General features: G+C 34.4%; 1 non-coding gene across 1 annotated transcript; it reads left to right on the forward strand.

The window, feature by feature from the left end:
* The first annotated feature begins 15,430 nt into the window (after positions 1 to 15,430).
* On the forward strand, positions 15,431 to 15,537 carry LOC133820654 (small nucleolar RNA R71). Its single transcript, XR_009887057.1, has one exon. It is a non-coding gene; the product is annotated as a small nucleolar RNA R71 (small nucleolar RNA).
* Positions 15,538 to 16,102: the final 565 nt, after the last annotated feature.

Below are 16,102 nucleotides of genomic sequence, written 5' to 3' on the forward strand. Positions count from 1 at the left end.
CACTTCTTTGGCTTTGATTTAACTTGGATCTCCTTAGAATATCTTCAAGCTAGCCAAGAAATGTTTTTGGTTTTATTTTCTCTCTATTTTTTAGAGTCTTTGGTCGTGGAAAGTGATAAGGTTGATGACAATCCTTTATTTTCAATGATTTGACCTTATTGTATTAAAATTTGACACCTTCCACCTTATCATTTCACTTTTTGACTTATGAAAACCTTATCACTTTAATAATTTCGACTTAATCATCTGCTAGGCCTATTATCTATTTGTCTGAAACACTCACACCAAACCTCAGGTCCATAAGAGTTCATACCCAATAGTTATGCTTACCTAATTGAGCGTAGCGCACTTATGCTAAGCTCGTTTTGACTTTGCATCAACACCACTGATTATGTATATCTCCCATCAAGACTTGATCTAATGGTTCTAAAACCATTTTTTACTTCATCAATGAGACCTTAATCATACCTCAATTATATTTGGTAAATCCACTAATACTCAATCTTGATTTCATGCCTTGTCCATATTTTTTATCATTTCTTATATCTTGAGCACATCAAATACCCATAAAAGACAACTCAAATGCCAAAAGGTTAATAATATTGAACATACATATAGACATCATATACACAACTTTTATACTTATATATGAAAACACTTATAAGAATATGCATATGCTCAAATTATACATATTGTATGATATGTAATGCAATGCAATCATGTGATTATAGGCTATATTATATCAAATTAATGTAGGTGCTACACTTCGAGTGATCCACACTTGGATTACTTGTAAACCTACTAAGTTTATTTACCGCAAAAGCTATATCAAGTCTAGTAAATTGAGCGGCATACATAAGACTCCCTATAGCACTTGCATACTCCAATTGAGCCACCGCTCTTCTGTCATTCTTCTCTAGTTTTACATTATGGATTAATGGAGTATTGGCATCTTTAACCTTGAGATGGTTAAAAATTTTCAATACACTCTCAATATAGTGGGCTTGCCCCAATGCAAAACCCCCACCATTTTCCTTCACTTTGATACCAAGTATGGTATCAACTTCTCCAAGATATTTCATCTTGATGGTTGATGATAAAAACCTCTTCGTTTCTACTATCCCTTTCATGTTATCACTTAAGATAAGCATGTCATCCACATATAGACAAAAAGTGATCACATATCCCTTACAAGTTTTGAAGTACAAACACTTATCTCCATTATTATGTCTAAACTCATTCGACATGATGACTTGATTGAATTTCTCATGCCATTGCTTTGGAGCTTGTTTCAATCCTTATAAGGATTTTACAAGTCTACATACTTTATGTTCATACTTTGGTAGGACTAACCCTTTGGGTTTTTCCATATAGACCCCCTTATTGAAGTCACCATTAAGAAACGTCGTCTTGGCATCCAATTGATGAACATATAAGTTGTGCATAGAAGTCAAAGCGAACAAAATTCTTATAGAAGTTGTTCTTGTAACAGACGCATAGGTATCGAAATAATCAATACCCTCATTTTGTCTAAACCATTTTGCTACTAATATAGCTTTAAAGGTTTGGATAGTGTCGTCAGTGTGGTATTTTCTCCTAAATACCCACTTACACCCAATTGGCTTAGACCTTGGTGGGAGGTCTACCGATTCCCAAGTGTTATTGGAAAGAATGAAATCCATCTCATCATTGATGACTTCTTTCCAAAATGCACTATCTCTAGATTGCATGACTTCTCTATAAGCCTTAGGATCATCCTCAACGAGAAGTACAATTGGAATTTTCCCAATGACTTCTCTATTTCCTTCTATCATGTGGAATGAAATTTGTTGAGAATCTATCTCATCAAATCCTAGACTTTTCTCTTTTCTAACCCTTTGACTTCTTCTAAGTTCAATGGGTTGCTCTACATTCCTTTGATAATTATTCTTGGAAGTAGATGCTTGAGAATTGTTTTAATATAACAAATTCTCCTTTAGAGAGTTTCAAGCTTGAGAATTGTTTTCACATAACATGTTCTCAAAGAATTCAACTTCCCTAGATTCTATCACAACATTAGACTCTAGGTCTAATAGCCTATAAGCTTTACTATTATTGGCACAACCAACAAAAGCACACTTTATGGCTCTTGAACCTAACTTTGTTCTATTGGGTTCATTTTTCTTGCAATATGCAAGACACCCCCACACTTTGAAGTACCCTATATCTGATTTGCTTCATTTCAATAACTCATTTGGAAATATCTCATTTTTCTTCATCGGTATTCGATTAAGAATGTGACAAGCCGTTAATAACGCTTCACCCCATAAGTTGAAGTTCAACTTAGAAAACGCCAACATAGAATTTATCATCACTAGATAAGTCATATTTTTCCTTTCGGCAACACCATTGTGTTGTGGTGTATGAGGCGTGGTGCACTAATGAATTATGTCATTTTCTTCACAAAATGCATTGAATTCATTAGAGAAGTACTCACCTCCTTTATCACTTCTTAGCACCTTAATCTTTTTATTTAGTTAATTTTTAACTTCTAATTTATAAACTTTAAAAGCATCAAAAGTCTCATCTTTATGCTTTAAAAGAAACACATAGGTATATCTACTAAAATCATCTATAAAAGTAAGAAAATACATTTTACCACCTCTAGTTAAAACACCATTTAATTCACAAAGATCACTATGGATTAAATAAAGTAAATTAGATGATCTTTCTATACTAGAAAATTGTTTCTTTATCATTTTTTCTTTAACACATGTTTCACATTTTCCATAGTTTTTAATGTTGCATGCAATCATACCACATTTTACTACTCTTTTCATGGTTGAAAAACCTATATGAGATAGTCTAAGATGCCATAAATATAAAGAATCATACTCAACAATATAAGCAGAATTAGCATCTTTATTGATAACATTGAAAGTTACATCATTGGTGCACAACTTAACCATACACTCACAAGAGTACCCATTTCCCAAAAATACATTGGACTTGTGAGAATAAGTTTAACAGACTCAAAACCAGCCTTAATACCGGGCTTGCCAAGCAAATCTCCATTTACCAAATTTCTACTCATTTCAAGATCATAAAGCACATTCACTAATGTGACTTTCTTGCCGGATGTGAAAAACACTTCAATGGTACCTTTGCCAAGTACCTTGGATTTTCCCTCATTGCCCATTTGAATCTCATGGTTGCCATTTGACTCTTCAAAGGTCTTGAACAATGATTTGTCATAGGTGACATGAGTAGTGGTACATGTGTCATACCACCACCTCTTCACCTTGCCTTGGACCGCATTCACCTCGTTAAGGGTAGCAACTATATTCTTCTCTTGAGTTGCATTCACCTTAGTTCCTTGTTGGTCTTTTCTATGCCTGCACTCTCTAGCATAGCGACCATTTTTTCCACACACAAAGCAATGACTTTTCTCGCCCTTAAATTTGTTTGGGTTGGTTTTTGGACCCAAAGATCTCTCATTACCCTTCTTGCCTTTCCCTTTATTTTTGGGATGTTTTGGTTGTGACACCACATTTGCTTTGGAGGCCTCTCCATTAGACCTCTCCACAAGTTTATCTTTACATATCAATTCCTCCTCAATTCAAATATATTTTTGGATTTCCTTCAAAGAATAATCCTCATTTTTATGAAGGATTCTTTTCATATAGCTCCTCTAAGTTGGTGGTAATTTTGCCACTATTGCACCAACTTGAAAGGCATCGGGAAGCTCAATTTTTAAAAAATTTCAATTTGTTAACAATTATTTGATGCTCATAAATTTGAGAAAGAATATGTTTATCGCCAATTTTTTTTTAAATCAATGTATTGAGAAATCAAAAACTTTTTGGTATCTTCCTCTTCCGCCGTGAATTCTCTCAAGTGCATCACAAACCTCCTTTGCCAACTTGGTCTCGGTATAGAGGTCATAAAGCCTATCAGATAGGGTGTTGAGGATATGACCCCTACAAAGAAGATTTTCCTCCTTTGTCTTCCTTCTTTTCTCCACCACCTCGGGAGTGTCTTTGTCGGATGGCCCCGGGAGAGGTTCAAGGGTGGACTCTAGGATGTAGGTGATCTTAAGAGTAGTCAAGATGAATCTCACCTTGTCTTGTTGTAACGACTCAAATTCCCTAATGTGGCTTAATGCCTGGATTAGGGGGCCAGGAGGGTCATAATTGATTTAATATGCAATTATGTGATTATATACATGACTATGTGAGTTATATTATTATATGATGATAATTGCATGCATGTAGGCCCACTTCTTAGTAGTAGGACATTTTCATAATTTTGGCCATTAAAAGCATAATTGTATATTTATGTGAATGTTTGTGATTTATGGGTGAGACCATAATATTATGTGGATATATTTGAGATATTCGGCATGAGACGATCCTAAGATGCAAGTTAGCGGTTTTGTCATAACAGGGTCTATTAGCGGGATATTGGGTAATGAGAATGATTATTTGATGATATATTGGGAGTTAGTGAGATCAAAAGGAAATTCTGGGAATTTTGACTATATTACCCCAGGTGGGGTTTTTGGGACCCCAAGCATTAGGATTTACTTAAGCTTGAAGTAACCTGTCAGAAGGAAAATACCTTCAAACACTTTTTCTCTTTTTCTTTTTCTCTTTCTCCCATTATCCTTTTTTACCATTCGTCACATTTTCGAAGGAAACTTGAGTTTTAGGACTTGGATTCAAGTGAGGATCAAGTTATAGCGATTCTAGGGATGATTAGAAGCTTATTAACCAGATGATTTAGTGAGAAACGACTCAATCAGAGGTAATCCAAGCTTTAAGTTTTGAGTTTTTGAGTTTCTAAGTTTTGAATTGGATTTTATGTGTTGATTTGGGATGTTTGAGAACTTTGATTTTGGGATTTTGATGTTTGGATAGGTTTTTGGAGGATTTTAAAAGGAGAAAAATGAAGGATTTTGGCTGAGTTCCAGGTAGGGTCGCGGCTCTATTCTTGGGCGTCGCGGCCCAGGCTTAGTGAAGATGAGAGAAGAGGTTGAAGGGTGTTGGGGTCGTGACGCCTGGGAGGCGGGCTGCGGTTCGTGGTGTGGGCAATTTGTAGCTGGCGCCTCTGTTTGGAGGAGGCCGCGACTCAGTGGTGTGGGGTCGCGACGTTTAAGGGCAGATTGGGCCAAAATGATGTTTTAATCATGGGAACTCAAACCTTAGGCCTCAGGATCGTTCCTACTACCCGATTTAGTAGGATTCGACATCCCGGAGGCTAGGTCTTGGTATGAGAGTCTTTTATTACTTATTTTATTGATGGGATTTTATATTTGGTTATGATTAGGTGACCGCTAAGGGGCTTAAGGACTGATCGTTCTCAAATGTCGTTCTTTTATTATTTCACTCTCGAACCAGAGGTAAGAAAACTGCACTTAGTACGTGACATGCATGGTTATTGATGAAGCATGTTGAGTGCTCTATATATGGACATTGATTGCATAGTAAATGTGTTGTACCCTAATTTTAGCTCGAGTCATTCATTCAGTTTGGGTACAGCTGGCAAATAAATATACGGAGAAATAACCAAGGGAATGATATCTGCTCATTATCCACGTAAGCAACTCCAGTTTCACATGGGCACGTGTGGTGTTAGGCGTCCTGGGTTTAACCCGAGCTACAGACACGAAGGCTGTGAAGTGTGAGCTCAAAATATTCAAACGACATTCGAAATACGAGCTTGGAGGAGATGTTTGTAACGCCCTGGTTACTCCAGAACAGTTACGGTGAACGGTGGACCGGAAATTTGACTCGCTACCCGAGTCCTTTGGTCAAAAACGTGCTCTAAGTGTAATTAGCAGGTTAAGGTATAAAACCAATAAAAAGGAAATGGATATTTTCATTACAAACTGCTCTGCAGAGCTAAACAAAACGTTTACAAGTTGTTCTCAGTACAAAATGGTCACTACTGTTTCAAATTTACAATCCTGCCGACCTGTTTCAAATTTACAATCCTGCCGACCTAAGCGGCAAAAATAGGGTAAACCCCCTAGTTCCTCTGAGAACTCCTTGGCCGTGGTGGTCAAGCGGCCGCATATGTACACATCACCACATCAGCTCTCCACTCAAGGCTAGGTGAGCCTTTCTTTTCCTTTATCTACACCACATAGCACCCATGAGCCAAAGCCCAGCAAGAAAACATAATACTATTCAATAACATTATCAAATGATTATCATTATAATCACACTGAGCGTAAAGCTTTCAAACAATTGAGTGAACATCACATGAGGTCCTGATAAACCATACCGAGTGACTGACAAGCAAGTCACTAATTCAAATGGAAGAGTGGCTGCTAGATAAGCCACTAGCCTTCAACAGGTTCTGGTAAACCATACTGAGTGACTGACATGTCACTGTTTCAAGTGGGAGAGTGGCTGTTAGGTAAGCCACTAGCCTCCAAGCGCTTATTTCATTCATCGACCCTCGGGGTCGGCCTGGCATCAATGCTCTTTGAGTCATTAAATGCTGATAGTCGATTAGATCTAATCTTTGTTGGCTTGCGTTAACATGCTAAGGCCGTCCTGACTAATGAGTCAGCTCAACGTGACCAGTGCCCAGTACCATTGCCGAACCTGACTAATAAGTCACAGCTTCACAGTTGATTGTTGATCCCAAAAGAGGGTGTTTTAATTTTTAAACTCGCAAGTGCACGAATCGTTTCGGAATATAATGTTCATGTAAGTACGAGGTCGAACCCATGGGAGTTGACTAACATCAAAAGAAACTATTTCAAACAAAGCAATAATATTCTAACCTAGTTCCAAATATTTGATGAGATTTTGTTTTAGAAAAATAAAAGACAAGTAATAAAAAGATTTAAGATTAAATAAAAAAAATGGTTTTCAAATAAGATAAGTAAAATAAGATTATTAAGATATTAGAATCCACAAAATGCAAGTTCAATAGTATTTATAAGTATATTGATTCCCAAGTTTTAATATAGTTGAAATAAATCACACTATATATTTTTTCAAAATATATTTTCTATTCAAGCACAAGTTACTCTTTCAAAAATGTAGGATATTTCTTCACTTATATAAGAAATAATTTCTAAGCATTAGTTGTGTTACAACCTAATGAAACTACAAAAAATCAAAGAGACTATGTTTAGGCAAAATATGATACTTATACTCTAAGAATTAGATGTGAACAATTTAATGAAAAACATTTAATCAAAGAATATCATATTTTTGCATAATGAAGAACTAAGTGTAATATGCTTTAACAATCAATAGTAGATGAAAAATGCATATCTTTGATAGAAAAATCCATAAACAATGTTGTACAAATGGGAAATCAACATACAAAAAAAAAATACTATCTAGTTACATTTTGCTTCATCATCATCTTAATAACCTTTGAAAAAGATTAGAAGCTCATAACTAGATAAAAATTACAAAATAACATACTTGACATGCTCTTCAAAAGATGAAAATGGTAGAGAGAAACTAGTGAAAAGAAGAGAAATATGGAGTGTAGAAGAGGTTGAAAAAAAATGAAGAAGAAGAGCTCCCCAAATAGTCTTACAATACTCTATTTATAGGCAAAATATGGAGATTAAATTAATCAAATTAAAATAAATAAATTGATTAATTTAATTGTGTTGGGAAGTGGTATGATAAATAGAGTGAGTGTAAGAGTATTGGAAAGATTAAATGTTTGGTTGGGTAAAATATTAGTGAAAAGCTTGGGTAAAAAAAAAATGAATTAGGAATGTTTATTTAGGTAAGAAAAATAGGGAAGAGTGAATTGATATTTGAGTGAAAAATATTGGGAATGAAAAACATGATTTTTGGCATTTTGGTGGCTATTTGGCAGCTGGTTGAATGGCTGAATTGGGCCAAATAGCTTATGGCTGATGGTGGAATTTGGGCCTGGGGAAGCTTTGTATTGCTATTGGGCCTTGGTGGAAGAGGCAAGCCCACGGCTGGCACTTGGAGCACTAGCTGAATGTGAATTGGTGCTGGGCCTGTTGGGCTGCACCTGAAGTGGCGCTGGAGGCATATGAAGATTGGCTTGGAGATGCATCACTCAGGCGTGGGAGTGCTTCAAGAGTAATTGATTGCTGGCACTGGGTTGGGGAGCTACTTCGTACGGACGCTGGTGTGAAGCTTGTCCGTACGGCTGGCGCTGAGAGGGAATGCTGAAGGCTGATGGTGTGAGTTGCTGCTGGGCTTTGATGGAATCGGGCCCAAGCTTGGGCCTGCTGGACTGGGCCGAAGGAGGCAAGGCAGCTGGGCTTGAAGGGGATGCTTGGGCCCTTGCTCAAATGCCACAATCTCTTTGTCTTTCTCACAAAATTATCACTTTTCTTTTATTTTCTCTTCTTTATTTTCAAGCATCAAAATTTCCCTACAAAATAAATATAAAATAAATCATAATAAAATATTTTCAATTATAAAATAAATCAAATTAATTCTTTGAAAATATTAATTATAACTTAATTTATATTTAACATTTAAACTCAACATTACATCTTTTTACTCCTAACTTAACAATATTAATTTTAAATAATTTAAACTATAACATTTTACAATAATATAACTAACAAAAATCTATAAAATTAAACTAAACCTAATAAATTCAAAATTACTAAAAAAACTTAATAAATCAATAAAGAACTCAAGAACTAAGCAACAATTAACACATAAAAAGTGGTGAAATAACTCTTTTTGGTAGAGTTATCACACCCCCAAACATAAAGTTTTGCTAGTCCTCAAGCAAAAGAAAAATTAAAAACACATATTTTTTTTTTTATTTGGTGATATTAAAAATGTCCTCAAAGATTGCACATTGAAAATAATTTATATAAAAAAAAAATATGAATCAAAATTAACCTTATGTAATTAATTCCATAGTCAATCTTGCTTTGAAAATATATTTTATATTCGAAGTCCAAAACTATTTATCAAGTTATTATGTGAATTTTGGAAAAAATTGTTGTAATAAACTATTTATTTCACATATTATGATGAATAATTTTTTCAAAATTTCATTTTTTTAAGCAAAATTGACCCAAGAATTAAACACAAAACTTAATAAAGATTCATATATTTTTTAAACTAAAATCAAACTCAATCAAGGGTATTATCATAGGGAAAACGGATATCACCAAAGGGTTTTTTTTTTTTAATTTTTTTTTTTTAATAGTTTTTGATAGAAAAAGTACAAAACTATATATATATATTAGAAAGATAACATTTTTTTATATATAATTAATATATAAAATAGATACTCTACCATTCAATTATTTTTTTGTTTTTTGTTTTTTGTTTTTTTTAAAGAAATTCTACCATTTTCAAACATATGAAAGAAGTAACCATATAAACTCACTACCCCCAAACTTAATTTATGCATTGTCCTCAATGTATCAAAATACAAATATAAATTGAAGTGTGAAAGAGTGGAGAGTTTAGAATGGTCGTACCTCATCATAGAGCATGTCAAGAGTGCACGAAAAAAAGAAACAAAAATCAAAACAAGAAGTTAACCTAAAAACATAAATAAAACACACATTTACCAATAATTGATGAGAGCGATCAAGGACCATGGTAAATAGGATCCTCGAGAAGGATTTCATCCACGTTAGCAGTTTTTAATTCTAAAAATGGTTTCAATTTTTGTCCATTCACTTTGAATACATTACCATTATTAGGATTTTCAATTTCAATGGCTCCATGTGGAAAAACAGTGCGAACAATGTATGGACCTACCCACCTAGAGCGTAACTTCCCTAGGAAGAGATGCAAACGAGAATTATATAAAAGGACTTTTTGACCGGGGGAGAATTCTTTCCGCAAAATGTTTTTGTCATGGTAAATCTTCATTCGATCCTTATATTTTTTGGAATAGTCATATGCATCATGCCTAAGCTCTTCTAACTCATTTAATTGAAGCTTTCTTTTCTCACCTGCTTTGTCTAAGGAAAAATTCAATTGCTTAATTGCCTAATAGGCTCTATGTTCTAGCTCAACGGGTAAGTGGCATGCCTTTCCATATACAAGTCTATAGGGAGACATTCCAATGGGTGTTTTGTATGCAGTTCTATATGCCCATAATGCATCAATGAGTCTTAAGGACCAATCTTTCCTAGTTGGATTGACAGTTTTCTCTAAGATGTGCTTAATTTCCCTATTTGATATTTCAACTTGACCACTAGTTTGTGGGTGATAAGGTGTAGTGACTTTATGTGTAATACCATATTGTTTCATTAAATGCTCAAAAGATCTATTACAAAAGTGGGTACCGTTATCACTAATGATAGCACGTGGTGAGCCAAAACGGGAGAAAATATTTTCTTTCAAAAACTTAAGCAGAACTTTATGGTCATTTGTGTGGCATGCAACAGCTTCAACCCATTTAGACACATAATCAACACCAACAAGAATGTACAAGTTACCAAAAGAGTTAGGAAATGGACCCATAAAATCAATGCCCCAAACATCAAATATTTCAACAATAAGGATAGGATTCAAAGGCATCATGTTTCTTCTAGTTACACTTCCTAACATTTGACAACGTTCGCAAGATTTGCAATAAACATAAGTGTCATGAAAAATAGTAGGCCAATAAAATCCACATTGTAAAATTTTCAAAGCAGTTTTCTTACCACTAAAATGTCCACCACATGCATGATCATGACAAAAAGATACGATTTTAAGTTGATCACAATTTGGAATGCATCTCCTTATTATTTGATCAGGGCAATATTTAAACAGATAAGGATCATCCCACATGAAATTTTTCACTTCAGAATAAAATTTAGATTTGTCATGCTTAGACCAATGAGAAGGAATTTCACCAGTGACCAAATAATTCACAATGTCAGCATACCAAGGCAAAGAAGATATATGCATGAGTTGTTCATCAGGAAAAGTTTCAGTTATAGTGGTGGATTCATTATTAGTCTCAACAACAATTCTAGATAAATGATCAGCAACAACATTTTCAGAACCTTTTTCATCTCGTATCTCTAAATCAAATTCTTGTAAAAGCAAGATCCAACGAATTAAGCGAGATTTAGCATCTTTTTTCGACAAGAGATATTTCAATGCATCATGATCAGAATAGACAATTATTTTAGATCCTAACAAATAAGACCTAAATTTCTCCAATGCAAACACAACAGCAAGCAATTCTTTTTCGGTTGTAGAATAATTTAATTGAGCATCGTTCAAAGTTTTGCTAGCATAGTAGATTACATGAGGTAACTTGTTAATTCTTTGTCCTAGAACAGCACCAATAGCATAATCAGAAGCATCACACATTATTTCAAAAGGAATATTCCAATCAGGAGGGCGAATAATGGGTGCACTAGTCAAAAGGGATTTCAATTTTTCAAAGGCAACATGGCAATCATTATCAAAGACAAAAGCATTTTCTTTTCCTAGCAAATGACATAATGGGCGCGAAATTTTGCTAAAGTCTTTTATGAATCTTCTATAAAAACCGGCATGGCCTAAGAATGATCTAATTTCTTTTATTGGTTTAGGTGGGGGAAGTTTTGAAATAAGCTCAACTTTTGCTTTATCAACTTCTATTCCCTCAGATGAAATTACATGACCTAAAACAATTCCTTTTTTAACCATAAAATGACATTTTTCCCAATTAAGAACCAAATTCTTTTCTTTGCAACGGATTAAAACAAGAGAAAGATGGTGCAAACAGTCATCAAAAGAATTTCCAAACACAGAAAAATCATCCATAAACACTTCAAGATTTCTTTCAACCATATCAGAAAATATTGCAATCATACATCTTTGAAAAGTTGCAGGAGCATTACAAAGACCAAAAGGCATGCGGCGATATGCAAAGGTTCCAAAAGGGCAAGTGAAGGTAGTCTTTTCTTGATCTTCAGGGGCAATGGGGATTTGGTTATATCCCGAATAGCCATCAAGAAAACAATAATATGCATGGCCAGCTAAACGTTCAAGCATTTGATCAATAAAGGGTAAAGGAAAGTGGTCTTTTCTAGTAACATTATTTAGCTTTCTATAGTCTATACACACTCTCCACCCCGTTTGTACTCGAGTAGGGATTAATTCATTTTTCTCATTTTCAACAACTGTGATCCCAGACTTTTTAGGCACTACTTGAACTGGACTAACCCATTGACTATCAGAAATAGGGTAAATGATACCTACATCTAACAGTTTAAGTACTTCTTCCCTAACGACCTCTTTCATATTTGGATTTAACCTTCTTTGACATTCCCGAGAGGTTTTAGCATTTTCTTCTAGATGGATTCTATGCATGCATATGGATGGGCTAATTCCTTTGATGTCTCCAATGGTCCAACCTATGGCTTCCTTATGTTTTCTAAGGACATTTAACAATTTATCTTCTTGTTCTTTATCTAAAGCAGATGCTATGATAACAGGCAAGGTCTCAGACTCTCCTAGAAAAGCATATTTTAGATCTTCTGGCAAAGGTTTAAGGTCTAACTTTGGAGACTCGGAAATTGATTGAACATGATCTAAGGGTGAAAAGGGTTCAACTTTGGTTTCATTTAAGGGTATAGACTCTAACAAAGAATTCACATCATCATTAAAATCATCAATGTGCAAGTTCATACCAAAGTATTTTTCACAAAAATCAAGTAAGTCACTTCCATCATCTTCACACATATTCTCTATCATGTTAACTTCATGCACTTCCTCACACTCAACAGATTTAGCAACATTAAAAACATTTAATTCAACAGTCATGTTTCCAAAAGATAATTTCAATACACCATTACGACAGTTGATAATTGCATTAGATGTAGCTAAAAATGGTCTACCTAGAATGATGGGTATTTGAGCATGAGCATTTTCAACAGGTTGAGTGTCAAGAACAATAAAGTCCACAGGAAAATAGAATTTATCCACTTTAATTAAAACATCTTCTACAATACCTCTAGGGATTTTCACTGAACGATCGGCTAATTGAAGTGTTATAGAAGTTGGTTTTAATTCTCCTAGACCAAGTTGCTTATACACAGAATAAGGCAGTAAATTCACACTAGCTCCTAAATCAAGCAAAGCTTTGTTAATGAAATGATCGCCAATGATGCATGAAATTGTTGGACAACCGGGATCTTTATATTTCACAAGGCTTTTATATTGAATTATGGAGCTAACTTGTTCAGTTAAAAACGCCTTTTTTGGAACATTTGTGTTTCTTTTAACAGTGCAAAGGTCTTTTAAGAATTTAGAATAGGCAGGAATTTGTTTAATGGCATCTAAGAACGGAATGTTGATGCTTACTTGTTTGAAAACTTCTAAGATGTCACTATATTGGTTGCCTTTCTTGAGTGGAATTAATCTTTGTGGAAAAGGAGCTTTTGGGATGGAGGGAAGGATTTGAGCATCATCTTTTGAAAGGTCATTTATGTTGGAACTTTGAGGTTGGCTTTGGTCTTTTTCAACTTGAGGTATGTAATCGGGTTTGACAATTTGTTTTCCGGACCTAAGAGTTGAAATAGACTTAGCTTCTTCTTTATGACTAGGGGCTCCTATTGTTATATTATTTTATAATATAATGTAATATTATATTATTTTATAATATAATGTTTTAGATTAAATAAATGTGACATAGAGTGTCACATATTGTAACATATAATAGAGAGTTACATTATTTGGATATATGTGAAAAATCCAAACATGTAACATATTTGGTGTTACAAATTCATCACAAATTTGTAACTCCCAAATATTACCCAATAATGTGTATATTATATGTTACACATTTGAGATTGGATTTCATAAAGCCATATGAGAAATGGCTGATAGAGATGTGATTTTAACTCCCATATTGTGTATGGAAGTTACAAAATCAAGTGGGAATAAATTGGAACGTTTTGGAAAAAACTCAAAAAAATTGGTTGCTGAAACTGACCAAGGGCCGCGGCGCTTGAAACTAGCGCCGCGGCGCTAGTGGCTGACAGATTCATACTAAGTCGGTTTTTATCCAATTTTGAACGTTTCCAACAGCCAAGTAACTCCCAAATCTCTATTTTAATTCCATAAAACACCCAATTTATCATTGGTAACAGCCATGGGGGTTGGTGGAATTTGAAATTCAAAGGGTGTCTCTAAACTCTATAAATAGGAGCCTAATGCTCACTTGTAAGACACACCATTTCTATCCACTAGAGCACTTGGCTAGAAACACCTTGAGGCTTGATTATTCCAGAAAGCATTTCCAAAATCTGTGAGAGATCCCTTAGTGCTTGAGTTAGGGGGAAATAAGCTTTTGGACAAAGGTTTCAAACCTTGTTCAAGTTGGTGATCCCCAATACTCTTCACTTTGGTTGTGTGAGTGAGAGTTCTTTGTTCATTGTTCTTATTCTTGTTCTTTTATTATATTGCTTTTCTTTTCTTCTATTATTCACTCTTTTACATGTATCTTTTGTTTTAGAGTTGTAATCTCATCTATATCTTTTCATTATACTACTTCTAGTTTATTTGTATATTTTGTCTTAGAGTTGTATTTTCTATTTCTATCATCTTCTACCTCTTTCTCTATATTTACATGTACCTTTTGTCATAGAGTTGTAACACTTTTAATCAATCAATATTTATTTGTAATATATTGTCTAGAGTTGTAACATTATCTTACCATTTCCATTGAGGCAATATTATTTTTCCTAACACCTATTTCATATTAGCCTTTAGGATTTGGGATGGGTTGGCTAGGAAATCTTCCTTTTTCTCTCTCGGTTACAGCACTAGCAAGTTGACCCAATTGTGTCTCGAGTTTGGCAATGGATTGAGACTAATTTTGTAAGATTTGTTGGGTGGATTGCATGAATTGTTGTAAGGTGTCTTCTAAGGAAGGTTTTCTTTGTGGAGGGTAAGGTTGACTTGGTTGGGTATGATTTGGATTTGGCAGGTGGAATTGGTTTCCTTGATTCATTTGTGGTTGGTTTTGTCTCCATGAAAAATTAGGATGGTTTCTCCAATTTGGATTGTATGTGTTGGAAAATGGGCTATCAGAAGAAGGTTTTCCATATGAATGTAAAGCATTAGCCTCTTCAGAAAATGGTTCAATAAAAGAAGGACATGATTGAGCATTATGACATGAACTAGCACATAAAGAACAAACATCTTTTTTAGGTTGCACATGAGAATTCATAGATTGACTTATTACTAAGGCTTCTACTTTTCTTGCTAATTTATCAAATGATGTTCTTAAATCACTTTCTTCTTTTATTTCATATTTTCCTTCTCTTTTCGGTGAAGGGTTGGCTCTAGACCTAGGCTCAGAATAATTCCATTGTTGTGAATTAACAGACAATTCTTCAAGAGCGTCCCAAGCCTCTTGACCTTGCAATTTTAAAAATTTTCCAGTATGCATGGATTGAATCATTTGTCGGTTTGAAGGGGTTAAACCATCATAAAAATATTTCACAAGTCTCCATTTTTCAAAACCATGGTGGGGACATTTTAATAATAAACCTTTAAATCTTTCCCAGCATTCATAAAATTCTTCGTTATCTTTTTGATAAAATTCGGAGATTTCTCTTCTTAAACTATCAGTTTTGGACATGGGGAAAAATTTAGCAAGAAATTTATTAAAAAGTTGATCCCAAGTAGTTATGGTTCCAGTTGGAAGTGAGTTTAACCAAGCTTTGGCTCTATCTTTTAAGGAAAAAGGAAACAACCTAAGTTTAACCGACTCATCTGAAAATTTTTGAAAACGAAAGGTTGAGCAAATTTCCAAAAAGTCTTTTACATGCATGTATGGATCCTCTCTTTCTAAACCATAAAATGATGGTAACAATTGAATGATTGATGGTTTAAGTTCAAAATGAGTGGCATTAGTAGTGGGCAAAACAATGCATGATGGAGCATTAGATGAAATAGGTGAAAAGTATTCAAGAAGAGTTTTTTCTTGCACAACATTAGGTTCTTGTTCCATTATGCTTAAACTTTCAAAAACACTTTCAATTTCACGTACAGACACTAATTTTTTCACCAAACGATTTTTTGAATTACGATGCCACTGATGCATACAATGTCACAAATTTCACCAAGTAACAAAAACAATCACAAGAAAACAAATTTCTGATGTGGAAGATCAGTTAGAACCGCAACCA

The sequence above is a fragment of the Humulus lupulus genome, chromosome 2 (genome assembly GCF_963169125.1).
Source record: "Humulus lupulus chromosome 2, drHumLupu1.1, whole genome shotgun sequence".
Classification (NCBI taxonomy): domain Eukaryota; kingdom Viridiplantae; phylum Streptophyta; class Magnoliopsida; order Rosales; family Cannabaceae; genus Humulus; species Humulus lupulus.